General features: G+C 47.2%; 1 protein-coding gene across 1 annotated transcript in view; it reads left to right on the top strand.

The window, feature by feature from the left end:
- Positions 1-23,359, top strand: part of RAB20 (RAB20, member RAS oncogene family) — a 50,666-nt gene that overhangs the window by 25,418 nt on the left and 1,889 nt on the right. The gene's annotated exons all lie outside the window — the stretch shown is intronic.

Below are 23,359 nucleotides of genomic sequence, written 5' to 3' on the forward strand. Positions count from 1 at the left end.
CCCCAGACACTCTCTCTCTTTTGATAGCCGGGCACCATCAGCTTTCTTCACCACATTGCTCATGCACCCATCTTGTCTTCATCGATCATGTTGGGAAGGTGAGCATCATAGAATGTCGGGTTATTAGAACAAAGTGTTCTTGCACTGAGGGAGTACTTGAGTTGAGACCCAATGTCCATCTGCTACCTTAATACTTAACATAAATATATGTACATACATTTATTTTCCTATCATTATATATAGATAGCTACATATGTGCATGCCTGTATTTAGACCTCCATGAATATCCTTGGTCTCCTAAGTTCTTTCCTCTATTTCAAAAAGGATTTTTCTTAATAGATTGCTTGCATTTCAGGCCTGACTTTGATACAAGTTAAAACTTGCTTTAAAAAATCTGATTTTTATTTAGCTTCTGCTTTAATATGAAGATATTTTAGCAAATAATTGAGGGTTTATCTCATAATCTTTCCTTATAAATTAATGATCAAAGGCCAGCAGAGATTCTGGAGAAAGCGGAGATTAGTTTGAGTATGTTGTTATTTGAGGGGTTTTTTTATCCTCTAGGCTGAATCTATTACGGAAGGTTATCTTTTATTCAGCATACCTTTTTTTTATGTGACTATTATTAGAGTGTTAAAGAACATTCTCCTTTATTGAGCTATTTGGGGTTTTAAATGATTTTTTGTTGGTGGCGGTAAACTCATGTCTGAAAAGTGTGAAGTAATTTGAGAATTAAATTCCAGTTATAATTTTATAACCTTAGCAACAGAAATTAAAATCAGTAAGTCACAAGTATAATGGTTAACTTGTATGCAAATAATTATTTAAATGACTCTTGGAACATCTGATGTTATTTTTCATTTTAATTCAATCTTCAAATGATCAAACAGGAACAGAATAATGTATGCATATTAATTTGAATAAAAGCACATTGCTCTTTCTTTGTATCTAAAATGAAAATAAGTCTAATTTTCTAAACTTGCCCTATCTCTGAATATATTTCTGTTCCAATTTATTAGAAGTAATTTTGGGTTCTCATTTTACAGATTTGGGTTGAGTGACTGGAGTTAATTATTTGCTAGCCATTCTGGGACTGGAGTGCCAGGAGCTCAGTGCCATGAGCTCACAGTGCCGCGGTGCTGATTTTCATTACTAATGAAATTCCCGGGATTTCCTCTGCTAGAAGATTAAAGTTCTTTGTTGATTTCATTCAGTGTTGCTGTATTTTCTAATGTCTTTTAATGATCAAAGTCTCTTAAGAACCAAATCAAAGAAATTATAAATACCACAAGTAAAGTGGATTGTTTGATTTGAAAGAGCTTATTTTAAGAATGTATCTAAGCACCTCCTTGGTTGATAGAGCTGATTCCTATGTCTGGGAGTTTTCGTTCTTTCTAGCAGAAAAGGAAACTACCACATTAACCTCATGCGATAGGATATTTTAACTGTTTGACTCACATGCGTTACAGTCCAATTTGATGCCTCGTTGCTCAGGGTCACTCCTTGGTCTTAGAAGAGATGGAGCTTCAAGCCCACATGGAAGAAGCACACCAGCCTGTGTGATCACGAGGTGTCAAAGTTATCAGGTATCAGGCATCAAAGAACAAAAAATCCTATCATTGCGAATGAGCGGGAGGGCAGACTGGGGACCCAAAGCCTATCTGTAGGCAACTGGACATCCCCTTACAGAAGGGTCACGGGGAGGAGACGAGCCAGTCAGGGTGCAATGTAGCAATGATGAAACATACAATTTTCTTCTAGTTCTTAAATGCTTCCTATCTACCCCCACCCCCTCTGACTATCATGGTCCCAATACTACCTTACCAATCCGACTGGTACAGATAGGAACTGGAAACACAGGGAATCCAGGACAGATGAACCCTTCAAGACCAGTGGTGAGAGTGGTGATACCGGGAGGGTGGAGGGAAGGTGGATTAGAAAGAGGGAACTGATTACAAGGATTGACCTATAACCTCCTCCTTGGTGGTTGGACAACAGAAAAGTGGGTGAAGGGAGATGTCGGACAGTGTAAGATATGACAAAATAACAATAATTTATAAATTATCAAGGGTTCATGGGGGAAGAGGCAGCGGGGAGGGAGGGGGTAAAATGAGGAGCTGATACCAAGAGCTCAAGTAGAAAGCAAATGTTTTGAGAATGATGAGGGCAACAAGTGTACAAATGTGCTTGACACACAATGGATGGATGAATGGATCGAGATAAGAGTTGTAGGAGCCCCCATAAAATGATTAAAAAAAAAAGAAAGATGGAGTTTTATAAAGTTCTCTTTTTGCACTGTGACAGGTAGACGTCATGTGGTTTTCACCTAACCACAGAGCCCTGGTGGCACTGTAAGGTAGGTGCTGGGCTGCTAACTATGAAGTCAGTGGTTCTAATCCATCGGCCATTTGTTAGGGAGAAAGACATGTGTCGGAATCAACCATGAGGCGGATCACCCTGATGGTGGTGGGGTTTTATTGCTGTTGCTCTCCGCTATGAGTCAGAACCAACTCAGAGGCAGCGAGTTGTTCGTTTTTAATCAGGTTCAAGGAAAGAGCCTGAGTGCTCTATCTTTACCCTTGAAAAGCGTGCTATCACCCCTGGTTTGTAGTCAGCTAGGCCAGCTGTCTCCTGACAAGGGCACTATTATTGTTTGAGAACAATGAGGGTTTCATTTGGAAAGTTTTCACTTGCCCACACTGTTTCCTTGTTGGGGAAGCAGCCTCTGCTTCTGGGGGAGAGAGTTTTACTGGAAGGATTAAAGCTTTTTTTATCTCGCCTTTTTGTGTTTGCTCAAGTTCTCCTAACAAGTTTCATAGGACTCACCCATTATGATTTCTTCTAGGGTTTGAAAGACTTCATTTTTAAAACTCACCTTTCCCCCCTAACCGGTCTTAGAGTAGGAACTGAAGGTGATCGTGCGCTATGATAGAAAGGACAGGGGCCCTAGAGTCAACTTGCCTGAGTTCAAGCCCTACCCTGCCATTTATTGCTTCTCTCCTCACCAACATGGGGGATAACGATGTTGCATTGATCCATAGGATTGGCGTGGCTTAGATAAGAACTCTGCAAGGGGTTTCTAACACTGTCTAGACATGATCAACTCAAAGACACTAAACGCATAGCCATGCACCCTTTCTGACTCAGCGTGACCCTAAAGGAGAGAGCAAAGCTCTTCCCCCCCCCCCCCCGTGGGTGGATGAGACGGCAGTTCCCTGTGAGAGTAGAGGAAGTGGCGAGTGGTTGTGAACTGTGGTTAGAAGCCCTACCCACGGCCCACTGCGCCACCAGGGCTCCTTGGTCGACGTGGTAATGTTCTGTACATATGTTAAGCCAGTTTTAAAAGTTACTCATTTCAAGTGCTGGCTTTGCAATCGAAATAAGCAGCTGGCTGGCACTGCTCTGCCTGCTGGAAGAGGTGTCGGCTGCTGCAGCCTAGGAGACCCACGCTTTCCCACTCCAAGCCCTGCAATGGCTTCGTTCTCAGTGCACAGCTGATCTGTTGGTTTCTAGTCTGAAGACTTCGTTAGCTTCTCTGCAATATCTCTTCCAGAGGTTACCACATCTTCCTTCTTGTCTTGCTCAAGACAAGTAAGAACTTGTCAGTAAGAACTGTACTTCGATGATGCATTTAGTTTCTTAGAAATCCTAGTAGAGGGAGACGGTCATTTCTCGGGATAAGCAGTACCAGGTGCAGTTCAAGACGGCAAAGCAGTGAGCGATGTCTGCCAAGTGAACATAGCTGTGTGTGCCTTATGACTTGTTCTCAGGAAGTGCAAGCACTTGTATTGGCTTTGGCTCGGGACGTGACACGTGACACTCCCCATCCCCATGGGAGGTTCGGTTACTCTAGTTCAGTGTCGCTGGAACCATTCGGAGCAACTTCTCTTTCCGTGCGGTTCCCTGACATCCGTAAAGAGCTAGCCCAGGAGGAGAGGGAAGGGGGAAGGGAGGAAGGCAGAACCTTTTCTTGGGAGTCTGACTCCTCCACATGACCATCGGTGAACAGAGGAAGCCCTGGTCCTTGTCGGCGCCGTGCCTGGTGACACTACTGCAAGGGCGTGGCAGTGGCCTGCTGTCCAGCTCTTTCCCACAGTGGGCCTAGACTGAATTGATCACTTCGCTTCTCCGTGGGAAGTGGGGGTGTCCTGGCCCTCCAGGAAAAGACCGCTGCTCCCGTATGGATTTCCCCCTCTCTGGACCTGACAGCGCCGCCCTGGGCAGAGCCTCATGACAGGGCTTATCGAGAGCGCGGCTTCTTGGAAGACCATGTGCTAAGGGGTTGGGTGACCTTGCTTGCTGGCTGTTGATCAAAGGTTAACCAGGCTTTTTTAATGGAGGGGCCAAGGCTGTGAGGAGGGCAGAGGGGGCCTGGAGCATGAGCTTCCGAGGCCAGAACATTAGCTTGCAGCCCCATCACTTCCTGCCTTGCGCGCTTAGTAACGTCACCTGGCATTTCTGAGCTTTCTGCGGCTCCACCTGTGAAAAAGGAGAAAAACTGCTTGGTGAGCTGTCATACGTTAGCCCCGTTTAAGAGCTAGGTATCAGCTTCCGTCTCCTAACGTGGACTCCTTCGTTCAGGCAGCACATCATTCTGAGAACTCGGCTCAAGGCTAAGAAGGAACAAACTCTGAGGGGGCTTGTGGGGAAATGGAATTGAAGACCAATGAAACTTTCCCACACATCATTTGAAGCCTCTTTGTAGATGTGGACTCTGTCCAATTAGCAGTCTCCATCCGCCCCTCCCGAATGGTAGCCAGACACGTATGGCCGCGAAACCCTGAGATGTGGCTGGTTCGAGTCCAGTGTGAAGAACACATGCCTGATTTCCAAAGCTCTAGTCCAAACACAAACCAGCCCATCAGTAAAATGTCTCAGCATTTTTATATGGATTGGTGTTGTGTTGAGTTTGTATGGAGATGATAATATTTTGAGAGGTTTGGTTATATAAAATATATTATTACAATTAATATCACCATCCCAACCTTCTTCAATATAGCTTATCAGGACACTTGGTTATGTAGCTTGCATTATCTCTCTCTCAGATGGCGCTGGCTAATTAATAATAACAGAAAAAAAACATTCAGTGAGCATTTGCTGATGCCTAATTTTCAAAAAGCTTGAGGGCAAAGTATTAGTGAACAAGTCGTGCTATAACAGATGCCACAAGTGGGTGGCCTTAGCAAACAGGTATTTATCTTCTCACAGTTTAGGGGCCAAACTCGGGGCTCTAGGGGAAGGCGATGACTCTGTGTTGATGGTAGAGGCAGGCCCTGGTCTCTCTGAGCGTCTGCTCCTGGCTATCACATGCTCCTCAGGTGGTTCAGCATCTTCCTCATCTCTACTCGGCTGGTTGGTTTAAACTCTCTTATATCTCAGAAGAAATTCATCACACCAACCCTGCCTCATTAATATTACCAAGTGGGATTATCACCACAGGCATAGAGGTAAGGATTTATAACACATGCTTTGGGGGGGATATAGTTCAGTCCATAACAACTTTATTGTGGTTTAGGCAACTGCAAATCATTCGGGCCAGGCTACCTGATTGTGTCTGATCTCACAGCTTCACTGCCTCCTGTGACTGAGGAATTCACTCAGCTAATGAGGAAGGACTGGCTGTTGCAGATTACAGTGTCAGAGAAGAGGTGACAGCTGGTTGAGGAGGACCCCGAGTGGGGCGTAGGGGCCATCTAGGTGAGAAAAGGACCATATCCTGGAAGCTCTGGCGAAGAAGGTTTAGTTTAGAGGAGCAGTCAAAGGCTGTGTTTGGGAAGGCTTAGAGATGTCAGGCCAGGGACGCCGACGGTATCCTGGAGGTGCTGGTGAGGAGGAAAAGCTCTGGTCTAATAGAGATTACAAAGCATTTGCCATTTGAGCCATTTTTGACCCGTATAATTCAGTGATATTGTGTACTCGGCACCACTACGCATTTCCAAAATTTTCATCACTTAACAAAACCAGTACCCCTGAAGCAATACTGCCCTTCCCGACCCCTTCCACCCACTTCTGGTAATCACTGATAAACTATGCATATAGATCTAGATCTATACATTTACATGTACGCATCTACATACACATGTTCATCTCTACCTTTGCCTGCTGTAGATATTTAAGTATGATCATACAATATTTATCCTTGTGTGTCTGACTGGTTTGGCTCAGCATAGCATTTTCAAGGCTCATCCATTGTGGGGAGCAGAGAATGGGAAGGGAGTACATGCATATGGATGAACCCTTTATTCTCATCTGTTAAGAAGCCTGGCAGGCTGGGTTTCTGGGCTGGAGGGAGGCCTTCACCCTTGTGAGTTGGAGGTGAGTCCCAGTCACATTCTCATAATTAATATTGTTCCCCACTATATCCTCCCATCATAGTGCTCCCTTAAAGTTACCTCTTACAAGCACATGGCTGATTGCCATCAAGCCGCCAGCTTTAACTATAGAAGCAGACATGTGCTATTGTTCTCCAGGGTCTGAGGACAGCCACTCCCCCTTCCTGTCCTGGGCACTGGTGTTAGATTACTCCTCCAATAGACTCAGGGATCTTTAGGGTTAGGGTACAGCCCACTTTGTTATGTGTGGGGTTACCTGTAATTAGGGGGATTTGCATGACCCCGAGTGTATATAAGCCTAGGTTGGAAATATATTCTCTCGCTGTGTGGACCTGGCTCCTGAAGTCATGGCAATCCCAGAGGTGAGTGAGCCCTTGCATGCCTTATCTTGTCTGATGTCTCTTTAACTTTACTCCTCAATTACACAACCGCCTCTTGGATCTGTGCAGTTGTGGGGGCTGGTACCCCACCATCCATGTTGTGGCATGTATCAGAAATTCATTTTGGGGGGGATCATATTCCATTGTATGTATGTATATATTATGCTTTTAAAATTCACTCATATATTGACTCAGGGAATGCTTTTGAGGACCCCAGGGACATGGTTACCACAGTGTTGACATTGGATTTAGCAGTGCAGCCCCCGTGGGATCAAAGGTGGGAGGGGCATTCGTACTCTGGCAGTGATCTCTGATTGTAAGGACTTCAGGATTAGGCATTGAGAGGAGAATGGAAAGCCACAGCAAGGGCCTGGAGGCGAGTCAGTGGGGGGGTGGGTGGGGCAGGGTGAAGCCTCCTCTGGAGTTTGAGCCTGACTGACTGCAGGACTGACCACAGAAATGAGGACGGGGAACTAGCTTTGACGATTTGGGTTTTAGTCATCCTGTGAGAGCACAGTGATGGCAGGATATCCAACAGGGATTGCCTGGTGGCCATCAGCACTGGAGGACCGAGCTGTGGTGAGGGGTCCGGCTGCAGGGGGGCTGGGAGTCATTAATCCCGGTGGTGGTGGCCCTCATTGCAAGGCCAACATCCAGGCTCAACTCTCCACGATTCAGAGCGACCTGCTCTGACAAACGTGGCTACCAGGATTTTTTTTAGATCTCTCCTCGATTTTTCTGATGTTTGTCTATAGCTAAAATATCACGGACATAGGTGAGGATTGCACACAGGGAATCAGGGTGGACTTTTCATCGCAGAAAGTTTAGAAGTTTCCCAAGGTAACAAGTTAACGCAAACTTGGTGGCTTAAAAGGACAGAAATGTGTTCTCTCACAGTCCTGGAGGTAGATGCCTGAAACCTGTCTGGGCTGGACGCTAGGTGATAATTGCCCATGGCCTTTCCAGCTTCTGGTGGCTCTGGGTGTGCCGAGCCTTGTCTGCCATCCTCCATGTTCTCTGCTTCTGGGGCGCATCCCCCCGCTCTTCTGTGTGTCTTCTCTGTGCAACTCTTAGAAAGATCCTGGTCACTAGATTTAAGAATCACCATGAGAATCCAGCATGAATGCCTCATCTCAAGGTCCTTAAGTGTATCTATAATGACTCTTTCCAAATAAGGCCCCAATTCCCAGGCTCCAGGGATTCATTAACACATGGGCTTTTCTTTTGGGAGACCACCAAGCCCCTCACTATTGACCAATAAGAAACTTGGGGAAATCCTTCTCTAAGGGAACCCAAATGAAGACTAAGAGAGAAAGAAGTAGGAAATAACTTTAAAATCAAGAAGAAGCCTGTTTTTCTTTTATATATTTATTATTTTAAAAATCATTTTATTAGGGGCTCATACAACTCATCACAATCCATACATACATCAATTGTGTAAAGCACATTTGTACATTCATTACCCTCATAATTCTCAAAACATTTGCTCTCCGCGTAAGACCCTGACATCAGCTCCTCATTTTCCCCCTCCCTCCCCGCTACCCCCTCCCTCATGAACACTTGATAATTTATTATTTTGTCATATCTTATACTGTCCAACGTCTCCCTTCGCCCACTTTTCTGTTGTCTATCCCCCAGGGAGGAGGTATATGTGTATCCTTGTAATCGGTTCCCCCTTTCTACCCCACCCTCCCTCCACCCTCCCAGTGTCACCTCTGGTCCTGAAGGGATCATCCACCCTGGATTCCCTGTGTTTCCAGTTCCTATCTGTACCAGTGTACATCCTCTGGTCTAGACGATTTGTAATGTAGAATTGGGATTATGATAGTGGGAGAAAGGAAGCATTTAGGAACTAGAGGAAAGTTGTATGTTTTATCATTGCTACACTACACCCTGACTGGCTCATCTCCTCCCTGAGACCCTTCTGTAAGGGGATGTCCAATTGCATACAGATGGGCTTTGTGTCTCCACTCCACGCTCCCCCTTATTCACAATGATAAGGTTTTTTGTTCTGATGATGCCTGATACATAATCCCTTTGACACCTCGTGATTGCACAGGCTGGTGTGCTTCTTCCATGTGGGCTTTGTTACTTCTGAGCTAGATGGCTGCTTGTTTACCTTCAAGCCTTTAAAACCCCAGACGCTATCTCTTTTGATAGCCGGGCACCATCAGCTTTCTTCACCACATTTGCTTATACACCAGCTATGCCTTCAGCTATTGTGTTGGGAAGGTGAGCATCATGAAATGCCAGTTTAATAGAACAAAGTGTTCTTGCATTGAGGGAGTACTTGAGTGGAGGTCCAATGTCCATTTGCTACCTTAATACTAAACCTATAAATATATATATACATAGATATATTTCATGATTGTCATATATAAATATATTTGCATATGTGCATGCTTATCTTTAGGCTTCTATGAATGTCCTTTGCCTCCTAGTTCTTTGCTCTATTTCCTTTGACTTTCCTCTTCTCCCACTATCATGTTCAGCCTTCATTTGGGTTTCAGTAATTCCTCTCAGTTACATTACCCTTGATCACTCCCTGCCAGGCCTCCTACACCGTCCTCCTCACCACTGATTTGGACCACTTGTTGTTCCCTTGTCCCTGGGTTTGTTAACACCACTTCCTTTCCCCCCTACCTCCCCCTCTCCCATGTCCCCCCTGGAACTGTGGGCCCCATTATTTTCTCCTCCAGATTGTTCATCCAGCCTATTCTATTTAGACAGACCTATAGCGATAATAACATGCACAAAAATGAGACAGAGCAAAACCAAGCAACAAAAGAAAACAAAACATCACCTCCAACAAGCCAATGACAGAAAACAACAACAAGAAAGAAAAATTTGTAGTTAGTTCAAGGACCTGTTGGCCTTTAGGAGTGTTTTCCAGTGGAGTCTGTTGGGGCACCAAGCCCTGGCCCCAAAGTCTATTTTTGGTATTCCGTATGGACTTTGTTACTCTGTTCCCCTTGCTGTTCTGTTCCACATCCTTAGTGTTTTGCCTCTGTGTGGTGGGATCAGATCGGGCACAGTTCCCACACTATGTCTCCAGTGTTGTCCCCTGTAGGGCTAGTGAGGGATGTCGTGTCTCACAGTGGGGCCGGCCCTATGGTCCTCTCTGTGCATTGGCTGCTCTGAGTGGGAACATCATCCTCAAGGCTTGGTGGGCCAGGCTGTGCTCCACTCTCTCTTCCTCCCCCTTCATTTGCTCCTGTGTGCTCTGATCAGACGTGTCCCTCCCAGAGCTGCAGATTCAGTGCTGTCCTCTGAAATAAAATTCTCCCGGGGGAGGGCCAGCTGTTCGCTTCGTAGGGGCCTCAGCAAAAGACGCTGCAGGAAAGTCTCGTGATGGAATCTGTATTTAGCTAACGAAACAGCAAGGCGACTAGAGAGGGCAGGGAAGAGATCCTTCACGATGAAGTAAAAGGTATGGGTCAAACTAACACTTCTCATTTCTTGGGGAAATAGCTCGGGTATCCTACCCTCCGTGGCCCGTGGGCATGACTAGTTCAGCTTAGAGGTGCAGTTTCCTGATGAGCAGGCTGCCCAAGGCCAGGAGTCAGGCGAAAAGCATCACCTGGCTGTGAGAAATACCTGTAGGGAAAGTCTTTGATGAGTCACTGTCTTCCCAGTGCATTGTGGGAGAGACTTGATGAGGCCCAGTGTCTGGCAGCTCTGCCACCCTTCCTTCCCCCTCCCACTCCTCCAGCACATATGGGGGTCGATTCCTACCCAGACCTCCTGTCTGCACTCTCTGTTTATGGAAGGAAGTGGGATTCTGAGAAACAGACTGCCGACAGGGGAACCTCAGCTTTAAAAACCAGTCACTCTGAGGGAGGCGTACCCTCAGAGAAACTGGGCAGCCTTCTCCTGTTAATTCACGAGAAGGTCTCTTTGGAAAGGAGAGTCCTGAGTCAAGTACTCCTGGGGGCAGGGACGTGGCCTGGCACAGGGGGCTCTTCTTTCTGCACATTCTGTGTCCAGCCTGGAGCAGCCCCGGCACCCAGACAGCCCGCCTTCTGCTACTTCCTGGGGAGACATGCGACCCCCTTGTTCTTACTGCATTAAAAGAGACATTTCTCTGTGATCGTCTATAGCAATGTTTCTCAACCTGTGTGTCTCGACCCCTTTGAGGGTCCAATGACCCTTTCACAGGGGTTGCCCGATTCATAACAGTAGCAAAATTACAGTTGTGAAGCAGCAATGAACATAATTTTATGGTTGGGGGGGTGGTTTACCACAACATGAGGAACTGTATTAAAAGATTACGGCATTAGGAAGGTTGTGAAGCACTGCTCTATAGGGTATAGGTGCTCCTCTCACCAAGTGTGTTAACACAGAGTTTATAACACACACAGACACACACACACTCGCCTGTGGCAGTGACTACTGGACAATATGTGCACATTTGCCAAAACCTGCCAGACCTCACACAATAGCACTAAAGTGGTCTCTCCGGTAGTATTTACAATGCTGCAGCTAGAACCCTAGCACATGGGAAAGTATTTTATGATATAAAAACATCTCTGAAGGGAAGTATGACCCAGCTTGCTGTCAGTTGGTTGAGCTACACCAGGTCTCTGTTGGTTGGCAGCCATTTTTCTTGCTCCAAGAGCAAGAATGTGGTTCCTGGGAAGACTGCCAAGGAGCCCGGTGACTTGGTGGTTAAGAACTCAGCTGTAACGTGCTGTGTCCACTGTTTGAACTCACCAGCGGTCCACTGGAGAAAGCTGTGGCAGGCAGTCTGCTTCCACAAAGATTTGCAGCCTTGGCAAGCCCCTAGAGTAGCTCCGCTCTGTTTCATTGGGTTGCGGTGAAATGGGTTATACACTGAGATGCTCACTGTGAGGTCCGCTCTGGGAAGCCACCACTGTCTCCGTGGGAGAAGGGTGAGGCTTTCTGCTCCCATCACAACGTCCGGCCTTGGGGACCCCAAAGGGCAGCTGTGCTCTGCCTTAGAGGGTTGCAACCAGTTGGAATCAACTCAATGGCAGTGAGTTTTTGTGATGAATCAGAATTGACAGGGCAGGAGTGGGTTTGGGTGATGCGTAACAAGCTATCTTATCATTATTGCTCATGCACTATTTCCTGGGCCTGACACTGGTATGTGATGATGGAGCTAAAGATCTCATTCCTTGTTATAAATGACCACATCGGTCGTCCAGATTCTAACTCCTGTGCCTATACAGGGGGACTTTAAACCTCACATGGTGAATGGGATTAACTCTCTGGATGAACTGATAGTAATTGAGTTTCTCAGTCAGTCTGTGAACTTGAAATCAGACCTTGGACTCTTTTAAGCCTGTTAGCAGCTGCCTCCCTAAGGGGCCCTGTCTGCGGTGGTCAGCTGCTCTTTAACTGCCCTAAACTGATTGGTTAACATCAGCCAATTATGCTACTTATCAGTGGTTTTTCCCAGAGTACTTGATCAGATAATGAAGACAATGTTGCAGATGGCATTTTCTTTAACTTGTAATTAAGTACTGCCGAGTCAACTATAACTCACAGTATCAACAGTGTCAGAGTCACAGGGAGACAACAGGACAAAAAGCTACCTGGTCCTGTGCCAGCGTTACAAAGGCAGGCTGGTTGGAGCCCAGTGTTGCAGCCACCGTGTCATTCCATCTCACTGAGTCATCATTCTTGGGAAAGCAGCAGGTCAAGCAGCTCACTAACCTTCTGCTTTACCACGCACGATGTCCTTCTCCAGGGACAGCTCCCTCTTGAGAACGTGCTCAGAGTCAGGAAGGCACAGTCTTAGCATCCTTGCTTAGGAGAGGCAATCTGACTGTACTTCTAACAAGACAGAGGTAGCCCGTGGCACATTCAGCGCTCTTTGCCAATGCCACGATTCAGAGAGACCCAGTCTTCTTTGGTCTTCCTTATCCGTGTCTAGTTCGTGCATGCGGAAGGGGTAATTGAAAAGGCCATCACTTGGGTCAGGTGCATCTGAGTCATCAAAACGGCATCTTTGCTTTGGAAGATTTTCAGTAGTCTTTCTGCCCCCGGCAGGTTTGCCCACGGCAGGCAATGCGTTGTTTCCTTTCTTGACCGCCCCTTTTCTGGATGTTGGTGGTGATTCCAAGTGGGCTTGTTTCCAAGTTAAGGGAGCTACTAGAATTCTGGAGTCTCAATTTTGTCAGGGGATGGGGCGTTAGAGAAATAGAAACAACTGGTCTGTCTTTACAGAGAACTCCTTGCTATTGAGGCAATTCCAACCCATATGACCCAATAGGACAGAATAGAACTTTCCCTTAGGACTTCCAAGCTTGCAAAATCTTTATGGGAGCACATACCCTCCTGTTTCTCCTGCAGAGCAGCTGGTGGGTTTGAACTGCTGACTTTGAAGTAACTCATCCCCAAGCACAACAAGAACACCTGCGAATGGGAAGAGACTTTTGGATTGTGTAGCTGAAGCCGATTCTTTTAGATAGGAGATGAAATGCTCTGAAGGTAGAGGAAGCTATTCTTTATAAGAGCCCTGGTGGAATAGTGGCTACTCATTGGGTGGCTAACTTGAAGGTTAGCATCTCAAAACCACCATCTGCTCCTCCGGAGAAAGATAGGACTTGGTACGCCAGTAAAGACCTACAGTCTCTGAAACTCACACAGGCAGTTCTACTCCGTCTTCCAGGGTCGCCATGAGCCAGCAGAACTAGATGGCAGTGAGAATAGCCAGTTGAAGGGCTTGGTGCTTAACCACCAGGTTGAAAGTTCAAACATATCCAGCCCCTCCTCAGAAGACAGGTCTTCCAAAAGGCCATGGCCAGGAAAACCCTAGGGAGGAGCACAGACTCGCCTTGCCACACCTGTGGTCACCGTGGCTTGAATCCGCTTGAAGGCAACTGGTTGGATGTAGTTTGCTGTTGGGGAGCTAGTTACCTGCCTTCATCACACAGAGCTCAGTGCATGTTCAGAAGCGCTGGAAAATATTAGAAAGTGTTGGCTCCAGAAACATTGTGCTTTGGGGAAAGGAAATGGAAAAAGGTGACACCTTCTTGGCTTACCACTTTATCCTCATTGTTATTATTTTATTATATTTTCTTTTTGGCACTTTAAATACCTGAGCTCCCACTGAAATTCAATTAGGATTAAATTCCGAACTTCTGTTGCCCGTCGGACTGGGTCGTCTCATCCTTGGGCCATCTACTCGTTTGTATGCAGTCTGAATAGCCCATTAGCCGTTCTAGACGCTACAGATCATAGTGAAAACAGTACTTAAGAATTTCAAGTGTGAAAACTGCTTAAGCATAAATTCTTTCGCAAGGGTAACTGCATTTAATTTGTGTGCATTGCTTGATGGATAGGTATGGGTTGTGTGCATTGAATAACAATTTGTATCTACCGTGTTTTTGAGTGGCTCTTGGGATCCTTGACTTTTGACTTGCTCTAGTTATTTTGGCCGTTCTTTTTGTGCTATTAATATTTACTTTAAAAAAACGAAACTAGTCACTTTTATGTGGAAAGAAACTATTTTAGGCACGGGTTCCTTAAAGTTCCCCTCCCATCTGCAGTACAACAGAGTTTCCAAAGTGTCCCGGGTCACTCACTAGAATACTGCTGACTCTGCTTTCCTTTAGTGGCGCTCTTGTGAAATTTAGTGGGTAGGTGATGATAACGCGTTTAGCTGTTGAAATCCTCATGATACATGATTTGCCATCTATGGAATTCTTACTTGTGAAAGAAAAGTCAGTGGAATGATAGAGAAGCATGTTTGTCTTTTTAAACTAAAGCCTAGTATTGTTACTTTGTATTTAAAAACTTCTTGGTACAACAAAGACCACATGGAAGAAACAGCAGCCTGTGAGATCAGGGGCTGTTGAAGGGATCAGGTATTAAACAACAAAAATCATAGCATTTTTAATGAGGGGGAGTGCAGAGTGGGGACCCAGGGTCCATCTGTGGACAACTGGACATCCTCTTGCAGAAGGGTCGAGGGGAGGAGGCGAACCAGTCAGGGTGCAGTGCGGCAATGATGAAGCACACAATTTTCCTCTAGTTCCTAAATGCTTCCTGCCCCCCATTATCATGATCACAATTCTACCTTACAAATCTGGCTGGACCGGAGGATGTACACTGGTACAGATACGAACTGGAAACACAGGGAATCCAGGACAGATGAACCCCTCAGGAGCAGTGGTGAAAGTGGCGATACCGGGAGGGTGGAGGGAAGGTGAGGGGGAAAGGGGGACCAGATTACAAGCATCTACATATAACCTTCTTCCTGGGGGGACAGACAGCAGAGAAGTGGATGAAGGGAGACGTCGGGCAGTGTAAGATATGACAAAATAATAGTAATTTATAAATTATCAAGGGTCAATGGGGAGGGGGGAACATGGAGGGAAGGGGAAAATGAGCTAATACTAAGGGATCAATTAGAAAGCAGATGTTTTGAGGATGAGGGAGACAAATGTACAAACATGCTTGATGCAATGGATGTATGTGTGGATTGTGATAAGAGTTGTACAAGCCCCCAGCAAAATGATTTAATTATTAAAAAAAAAGGATAGCAGGGTGTGTGTGTGGGGGGGGGGGGCTGCTTGGTCATCCACTAACCAACTGTGGTTGAGTCAGGTCTGTACGTAGGGTTTTTGAAGCTACACGTTGATGGTATCAGTTTACCTTATTGACTTTCTACAGAGCAGCTGGTGGGTTTGAACTGCCAGACTTGACCCAACCAACACTTACCCAACAGCACCCCCAAGGCTGGCATAGGCAGGAAGAGGTGGAAAGGTGCTTAGTTTCTTCCTTGCTGGTGGACAATATCATTTGGTTTGAGGCTGATAAGGAGATTAACCAACGTGGTACATTGGTGTGTTACAGGACCGTAGAAGGAGTCATGTGTGCTTTGGGAGCACAGACTGCTTGCCCTCACTGTAGCCTTGAAGCCCAAGCTAAAACCCTACCCAGACTTGCTATTTGCAGAAGGGAGAGGAAACTGATAAAAGTTAATTTGCCTTCTGGCTCTTTGACCTTGAGAGCTGCTGCTTACTTAAGCAACTCCTGCCAAACTCATCAGGACTCCCCACCCCTTCCCCTCGCCTCCCCACCTGCTGCCCTTCTGCAGCCTCAGGTTACTTAGGAAAGCACACAGGATTTTGCTGAAGGAGCTATGTGTGGGCGAAGACATTTGTCAGCCGTCAGTCTGTGTTCCTGCTGTCGGGAAAGTGCTGGCCGGCTAGCTGACAGGATGTGATGTATTTAGACCTTCCGTTCCAAGTACTCGGTGTGTGTGGAAGGTTATGATGGACAGCAGGAGCCCCACATTCATTTTGAGTCTGGATATACATTCAGCCTCCATTGAGCTTTCCCACCACCGACCAGCGATATAAAGAGCTTTGCCCGCAGGCAGTAGAGTGTGCTTGAAAAATGAGTCCCTCTGGCTCCCCAGGCCAGTCCAGCGTGCCTCTGCTGGAAATTGGGGTTCCAGGGTTGAATTGCCTTGAGCCATACAGACCCCGAATGAGGTCAGCAGAGGGTCCAGAACCCACCCTGTAAGCTTCTCTAACCTGCAACAGGGTGCTGTCCCAACTCTGGTCCCCATTCTGCTTCCCTCGTCTGGCCTGCGACTGTGATCAATTGATTTGCCCCCATTTATGACTCCGTGCGACTTTCCTTTGTTTTCCTGGGCTCTAGGGGCATTGCCATGAGTCAGAATTGACTTGACACAAGTGAGTTTGGGGTTTGGAGTTAGAACTCAGTCACAGGGCTGGGAGTCCTTTGGACACCACACTGGCCTCATGGCAATGGTCTCCCTCACCTGGTCTTTTTCTGTCTTTGTCCTGTTGAAGATGTCATGAAAGGGTCTCTCTAAGATGTATTTGATACATTGGGGCCTTTCCACCCCGCCAGACCAGTGGTTCTGACCCTTCAGACATTCAGCAGGAGAAAACATGGCAGTCAGCTTCTGAAAGAATTTCAACCTGGGAAACCCAATGGGCAAGATTGATTCAAGGCACTCTGACCAAGTCAAAATGACTCATGACTATATGACGCGGTCACCCACGGCTCCATCAAGGACATGCCCAGGCAAGTCCCTAAAGGCTGGGCACACCCCTTCCTGCCCTGGAATGGTCAGGGGAATGGTAGTAAAGTTGACTTTCTAATGTACTTTGCTTTGTTTGAGGGCAAGGCAGTTCCCTGGCCTCATATTCAGAAGGAATTCACTGGAGGCCTAAGTCACAGGGAGACTCAAAACGACTGTCACTGTGATCTACAGTCTTCTGCAAACTGCATGCCTTAAATAATGAGCTCTTGTGGCAGCTCTAATATAGATGGTGATGAGCGTTAAGTACTTCGAGAGAGCTGCTAGGGCAAATTATAAGTCTTTATTCTTTCTGTTAGCAACAGAGCCATCACGACTGCCTCTTCTTACCCCTTTGCAGTTTATTGTCTAGATTCAGAATTGAAAGGCATGCACCATTTCAACTTGAGCATAGTCAAAATCATGCATTCACTCCCTGTGCAAGATACTGCACAGTTGTTGTTTTGAGCTTCAGGGTTTTCACTGGCTCTGCAGGACCGTGAATTTTTTAATGTGGCTCTTTCTTGCCAAAAATCTCTAACTTCCACTGAACAAGCCTTCCCTGCGTGGGTCTGGTAAGAAGGTGAGATGAGACATCGGTAGAATTCACCTGTGAGTAACAACAGAAAAGTGAGTGAAGGTAGATATCGGTCAGTGTAAGACATGAGAAAATAATAATTTATAAGTTATCAAGGGTTCGTGAGGGAGGGGAAAATAATGAGGAGCTGATACCAAGGGCTCAAGGAGAAAGAAAATGTTTTGAGAATGATGATGGCAACAAATGTACACATGTGTTTGACACCATGGATGGATGGATGGATGGATTGTGATAAGTTGTATGAGCCCCCAATAAAGATTTTTTTTAAAAGAACAAGCAAACAAAAAAAGGCCAAAAGTTCCTGGACTGGCATCCTGCTACATATGAAATGAGCCCTCTGAGAAGCAGTAGGAGGGCTCTCACTACCAACAAGAGCCAGGAGAAGTGTGCCTCCTCTGGACCTCAGATCCCTGCTCAGTGAGCCACCTGTGTCCAAGAGACCGTTACAACGCCAGAGGAGCAGCAGCAGAGCCAGAAGCCAGAGCGTGGAACAGAGTGTGCATTCTCCAACCCACAGTGCAAGTAATAATGCCGAATGCTTTTGCGGAGTGGGGTGCCCCTGGGCACTTAATTGGGGAAGTTGGGCTTGCTGACCCACAGAAGTGGAGCTGAGTGCTTTTGGGCTGAGGCAGACTGGAGTGGAATGCCTCTAGGCACTTACTTATTCAGGGAGCTGGGTTTGCTGACCCAGAGAGTTGAGCTGAATGCCTCTGGGTTGAGTATGCCTACTTGGGCATCTGTTAGAACACCTGAAAGAATCTTGCAATATGTCCTGATAAAGAACTCTACTGTGACTCTTTCTTGCTGGCGTTACAGCGTAACCGCCTTAATAAGCCCTTTAATCGTGAATTTTGTCTGGTTTTCGTGTAGCCATTGCAATGGATATTAGAACCCAGAGAGGTAAAGTGGAGGATGCTCGTGAGCACTAGGAACCCTGGTGGTATTGTTGCTGTGCATTCGGCTGCTAACCTCGAAGTCAGCAGTTCAAAACCAGCAGCTGCTCCGTTCTTAACAGTCCTGGAAACCCACAGGGTTAGTGGTGCCCTGTCCTACAGGGTCCCTAGGAGTTGGAATTGACTCTTGGCAGTGTGTGTGTTTGGGTGAAAACAGCAGAGGCTCATTTTCAGATCACCGGGCCTTTTTCCTCAGTCGGTCTCGGTCTGAAAGCTCCGTGGAAACCTGTCCTCCATGGGTGACACTGTTGGTATTTTAAATATTGGTTAAAAACAAACAAACAAACCAAAAACTCAACTCAATACCTTTAAACTCATTCTGGCTCACAGCAGCCCCATAGGATAGGGTAGAACTGCCCCTGTGGGTTTTCAAGACCATAATTTTTCTTCTTTTTTTTTATACCGGCAGCAAAGGTCTTTGCTATTTCTCAACAGGAAAACATGCTCTAACATAAGGGAACCCCTCCCACTTCCTCCTCCTTTCACAGAAATGTTCTAGCTGGATCAGGGTTGAAAGGGAAAGTCTGCCCTTTCAAATCTATCCCAATTAGACAGGATACACCCCAGTGGGTTTCCCTTCAGCATCACAAGTGCCGATCCCATGTGTGGCCCCACAGCCGGTCCTGGGGACATCTTTAGTGGGAAAGCTCCAGACTGGCGTCCTTTCCACCATGTGCTTTAATTTAAAGTCCACCCGAGCTGCTGTTTCCTCAGTTTCCCAGGGGTGATGAGATGAAGTCTTAGTGTAGTCCAAAGGTTATCTCCGAGTCACATGCCACCACACATGCTAGGTTTCTCAGCTGGGAAATATCTCAGGCCTGAGGCTTCCCATGAGAAAGAATTCATGCGGAAGCCTGGTTTGTGATCCAAGTGGGTTTTTATGAAGGACAGAACTTCCGGGCTCCCTCATGGGACTGCATACCCACATGGGGCGGCCTGAGGCCAGAGAGAGAGAGAGAGAGAGAGAGAGAGAGAGAGAGAGAGAGAGAGAGAGAGAGAGAGGCACCGCATGGCTGAACAGAAAGTGGAGAAGCAGCTGAAGAGAAAGAGTGACCATAACTTTCTCTGGGAGTGGAAAACCTCTTCTTCCTCCAGCAAAGCAGCGGGTGGTTTTGAACAGCTTCCCTTGTGGTTTGCCGCACGATGCATACCCATTACGCCACCAGGGCCCTTGACTATTGTTGAATGCAGCAGAAAGGTAGAGTGTCAGGGGAGGGAGAGGTGACAGCTGGAGGGTAGAGACGTGTCTGAGTCCACCTCACAGTATTTAGCCGGTGGTGGTTTTTGTTGTTAGGTGCTGTCAGATTGGTTCTGAAGCCAGGTGGTAATGTAGAATAAAATTGGCCTGGGGGCAGTGTGTGAGCTCTGCCAATTTCACAAGGAGGAAGGAGGAGAACCACATTGGCATCTGCCCCTGGCTGATCTTTTTATTAATCATCTTACTGGGGCTCTAACAACTCTTCTATCAATCCATACATCCATTGTATCAAGCACATTTGTACATATGTGGCCATTGTCATTTTCAAAACAGTTTCTTTCTACTTCAGCTCTGAATATCAGCTACATTTTCCCCATCCCTCCCCACCTCCCACTCTCATGAACCTATTATAAATTATTATTTTCATATTTTATACCATCCTCTGTCTCCCTTCAACCACATTTCTATTGTTCAGCCCCCTTGGGTGGGGGAGGTGATATGCCGAGCACTGCAATTGGTTCTCCCTTCTCCCTCCCACCTTCCCTCTGCCCTCCTGGGATCGCTACTCCCATGATTGTTCCTGAAAGGTTTATCTGTCCTGGATTCCGTGTGTGAAGAGTTCTTATCTGTACCAGTGTATATGCTCCGGTCCTGGGATTTGTAAGGCATGACTGGGATTCTGATACTGGAAGGGAGGAAGCATTAAAGAACTAGAGGAATGTTGTATGTTTTATTGGTGCTATACTGCACCCTGGCTGGCTCACCCCTTTCTTGTGACCCTTCTATGAGGGGATATCCAATTGTCTACAGAGGGGCTTTGGGTCTCCACTCTGAGCCTTGTTTGCATCCATATGCTTGTTCTGGGTCTTCCAATCCCTAATACCAGATCCCATCAACACCTCGTGATCACACAGACTGGTGTGCTTCTTCAATGTGGGTTTTGCTGCTTCCCTGCTAGATAGCTGCTTGTGTAACATCAGGCCTTTAAGACCCCAAACACTATATCTTCCAATAGACAGGCACCATCTGCTTTCTTCAACCATTTGCTTCTCCTGACTGATTTCTATGAAGTGAAGGCACTCTACTATGCTGCTGGGTCCAACAATCCATTGCAATGGCCACATACAATACTCACAATTATGGGTTTATTAGGGAGGTTACACCTCGGGATGAGAAACAGTTCTTAGGTTAATTGTGCCTCTTCTCAGCTATGCCCACCCACAGGCACATCTCTCTCCCTGGGCTTTGGCCCCTCAGCCATATGGCTCCTTGGCCTCTGCTCTGCTTGGGCAAGTGTTACAAAGCTCAGTTAGCGCTGCCGATAAATGCCAAAGGGCATACCACTCCACCATAAGCCTCAACCTGAAGATGCTAGGCTCTAGCCCTGGATGTCAGCAACCCTAGCTCCCCAGATCCAGTGCCTGGAGACTGCCTACTCTGGCCGTGACCCTTCTGTCCTACAGCACTTAGCTTTGTTCCCGATCCTGGGACCTGGGAAGCCAAGCCCGCCTCTCTCATCTGTGCTCTTGATGCTGCTGCCCCGGCTACTGCCACTGCTCTCTGCTCTCGCACCATCTCACGTGTCACAACTCTGGATGATGACGTTCAGCACAGGGATCTTTGGGGGCCAAGTGATATGTTTCATTCTTGTCTCTTCTTGCTTTAATGGTTGTGAGATTCCCTGTTCCTGCTTCTGAGATGGCTTATTCGACACTCCGCAGGATGGCAACATTAACTGGCCGCCTTTGCATGGCCCCACCCAATCACTTGTCAAGAGCTACAAAGACCATGGCTAGAAGAGCTGTGCTGAGTCATTTTTGTACCGAAGTTCTAACGTCATAGGGACACACACGCCACCACGGCAGAAGAGCCCGACAGACAGGTGGTAGAATCAGACATAGTCTGAGCCAAAGCTTGGGTTAGATGGGTTCCTTGGGGCGAGTCGGGTTCCTTGGGGGTCTGGGTGATGTGCAGGTGAATATGGAGCTCTCGTGCCGGTGGCCCCCTGTAGAGTACTGCAGATGCATGCCTTTGCTGTCCATAGAGAGCCTAGTCCTGACCCAGGTCCATGCTGTCATCAGATGACTCTAGTATCAGAAGGACCCTTTTGCTTTTATTTTCTAAGGGTGTGTGGGAGCATCTTTACTTTCCTGTCTTGGGCAGTTAGTGGTGATTTCAGCAACCAGTTCCACCCCTCCCTTCCCCTTGCTGTGCTCATCTCTTCCCCTCTCACCAGTCTTCAGGGTGGGGTCAGGGGATAAGAGTGCCCCTCTCGCAGTGGTAACTGTGCCCAGAGGTCAGTGGAAGAAGAGAAGTGTTGCATGATTGCTTGCCTAGACTGGCAGCTTCCTCGACAGTGCTGGGAACTGGGAGAGGCTTGCAGTGTGTTTGTGTTGTCAGATTGTATTGACCTTGTGCTGTGTGCCAATAAGTTAACGACCAATCTGGGAGCATCCTTATGAAGTCGACCTCCCTCAACTGGGCAGCAGTCAGTCTGTGGATCTTTCCACTCTCTTTGATTGGTCGACAGACTGGATCCGGGCGCATGGGGTGTCTGGGGACCATGGAACACCACAGAGACCTGTAGAATGGTCAGGTGTGGATACTTGTGAATTGAGAGTCTAGTGCAGGAGAGATGTAAAGAATATTCTTAAAATATAAGAATCACCGCAAGGTACCATGTGGCCATAAACAAGTCAAATTAAGCGTGCCTTATAAAGCACTGAGTTTTCATGCAGTTAACACGCACCTTCTACATGTGTTTGTCCACCGGTCCCTTACTCCCCATCCCCTACCTATAGAGTGACGTTAACGCATGGCAAACAAATGTAGACCAAAACCCAAACCAAAGGCGCTGCCACCGAGTCGATTCAGATTCCTTGCTACGCCAAATGTAGAAAGCATGCCTTGTTGGCCTGAGTACACCGGAGATTGCTTGGAAGACTGCTGGGCGGTACCTTCAGGAGTGAAACCCGAGAGCCAGAACTTAACGGGGCTGCCTTGCTTTCTGAGGTCGTACATGTCTTCCGCCTTCAGCAGAGTGCAGTCTGACCACTTTTGTGCTGCTGCTGCTACTGGAGGGGGCCCTGGTGGCAGAGTGGTGACATGTTGAACTGCGACCCACAGGTTGACAGTTTGAAACCGCATGCCCCTCTGAGGGAGAAAGATGGGGGCTGTCTACCCCCATAAACAGTCTATCCTGCTCATGGAGACCCTCTGGGACTGGGTTGAACTGCACCATTGAGTTTCCGGCACTGTAACTGTTTATGGGGATCGAAAGAACCAAGGGGGTGTGATGGCTTGAATAGGATAGCGGTTTAAAGCACAGCCAGAATGAACTTGGCCTCTGGAGACCAGCCTCTAATGCGAGGAAGTCCACGCAGCCTCATGGTTTAGCTGGAATCTGTGCCCTTTAGGAATAACCACTCCCTGTGGGTGGCTTCCCCATGCGTGTGGAGTAGAACTGGTCCATAAGGTTCTCAAAGCTGCAGTCTTTCAAAGCTACTCAACCTTGAACTAGCACGCTCCACCTTAACCATTTGAGCTCTGTCTCTTAGACATAGTTTTTACTACTGATGTCACAGGGGGGAAGAAAAACACTCCGGTGTGGAGAGGCTTAGTTCCGTAGCAGTTTCAAACAGCAAAGTTTCCTCTCTCCTCCCCCCCCCCCCCCACCTTGTCTTCATGCCTTTCTATTTTTCTGATGTGCAGAGCCAAGGGTGGACAGCTGGTGTGAGGGGACCGGTGCGAAGGGAGCTTCTGGCGGGAATGAAACGCTTACCACCGTGCGAATCAGACCCAGCCGTGGCAGAGCAAACGGCACACCTTGCAGGAAGGGAGCCTAGAAGTGTTTCTAAGGAGATCATTTGTG

Source organism: Tenrec ecaudatus, chromosome 11, assembly GCF_050624435.1.
Source record: "Tenrec ecaudatus isolate mTenEca1 chromosome 11, mTenEca1.hap1, whole genome shotgun sequence".
NCBI lineage: Eukaryota > Metazoa > Chordata > Mammalia > Afrosoricida > Tenrecidae > Tenrec > Tenrec ecaudatus.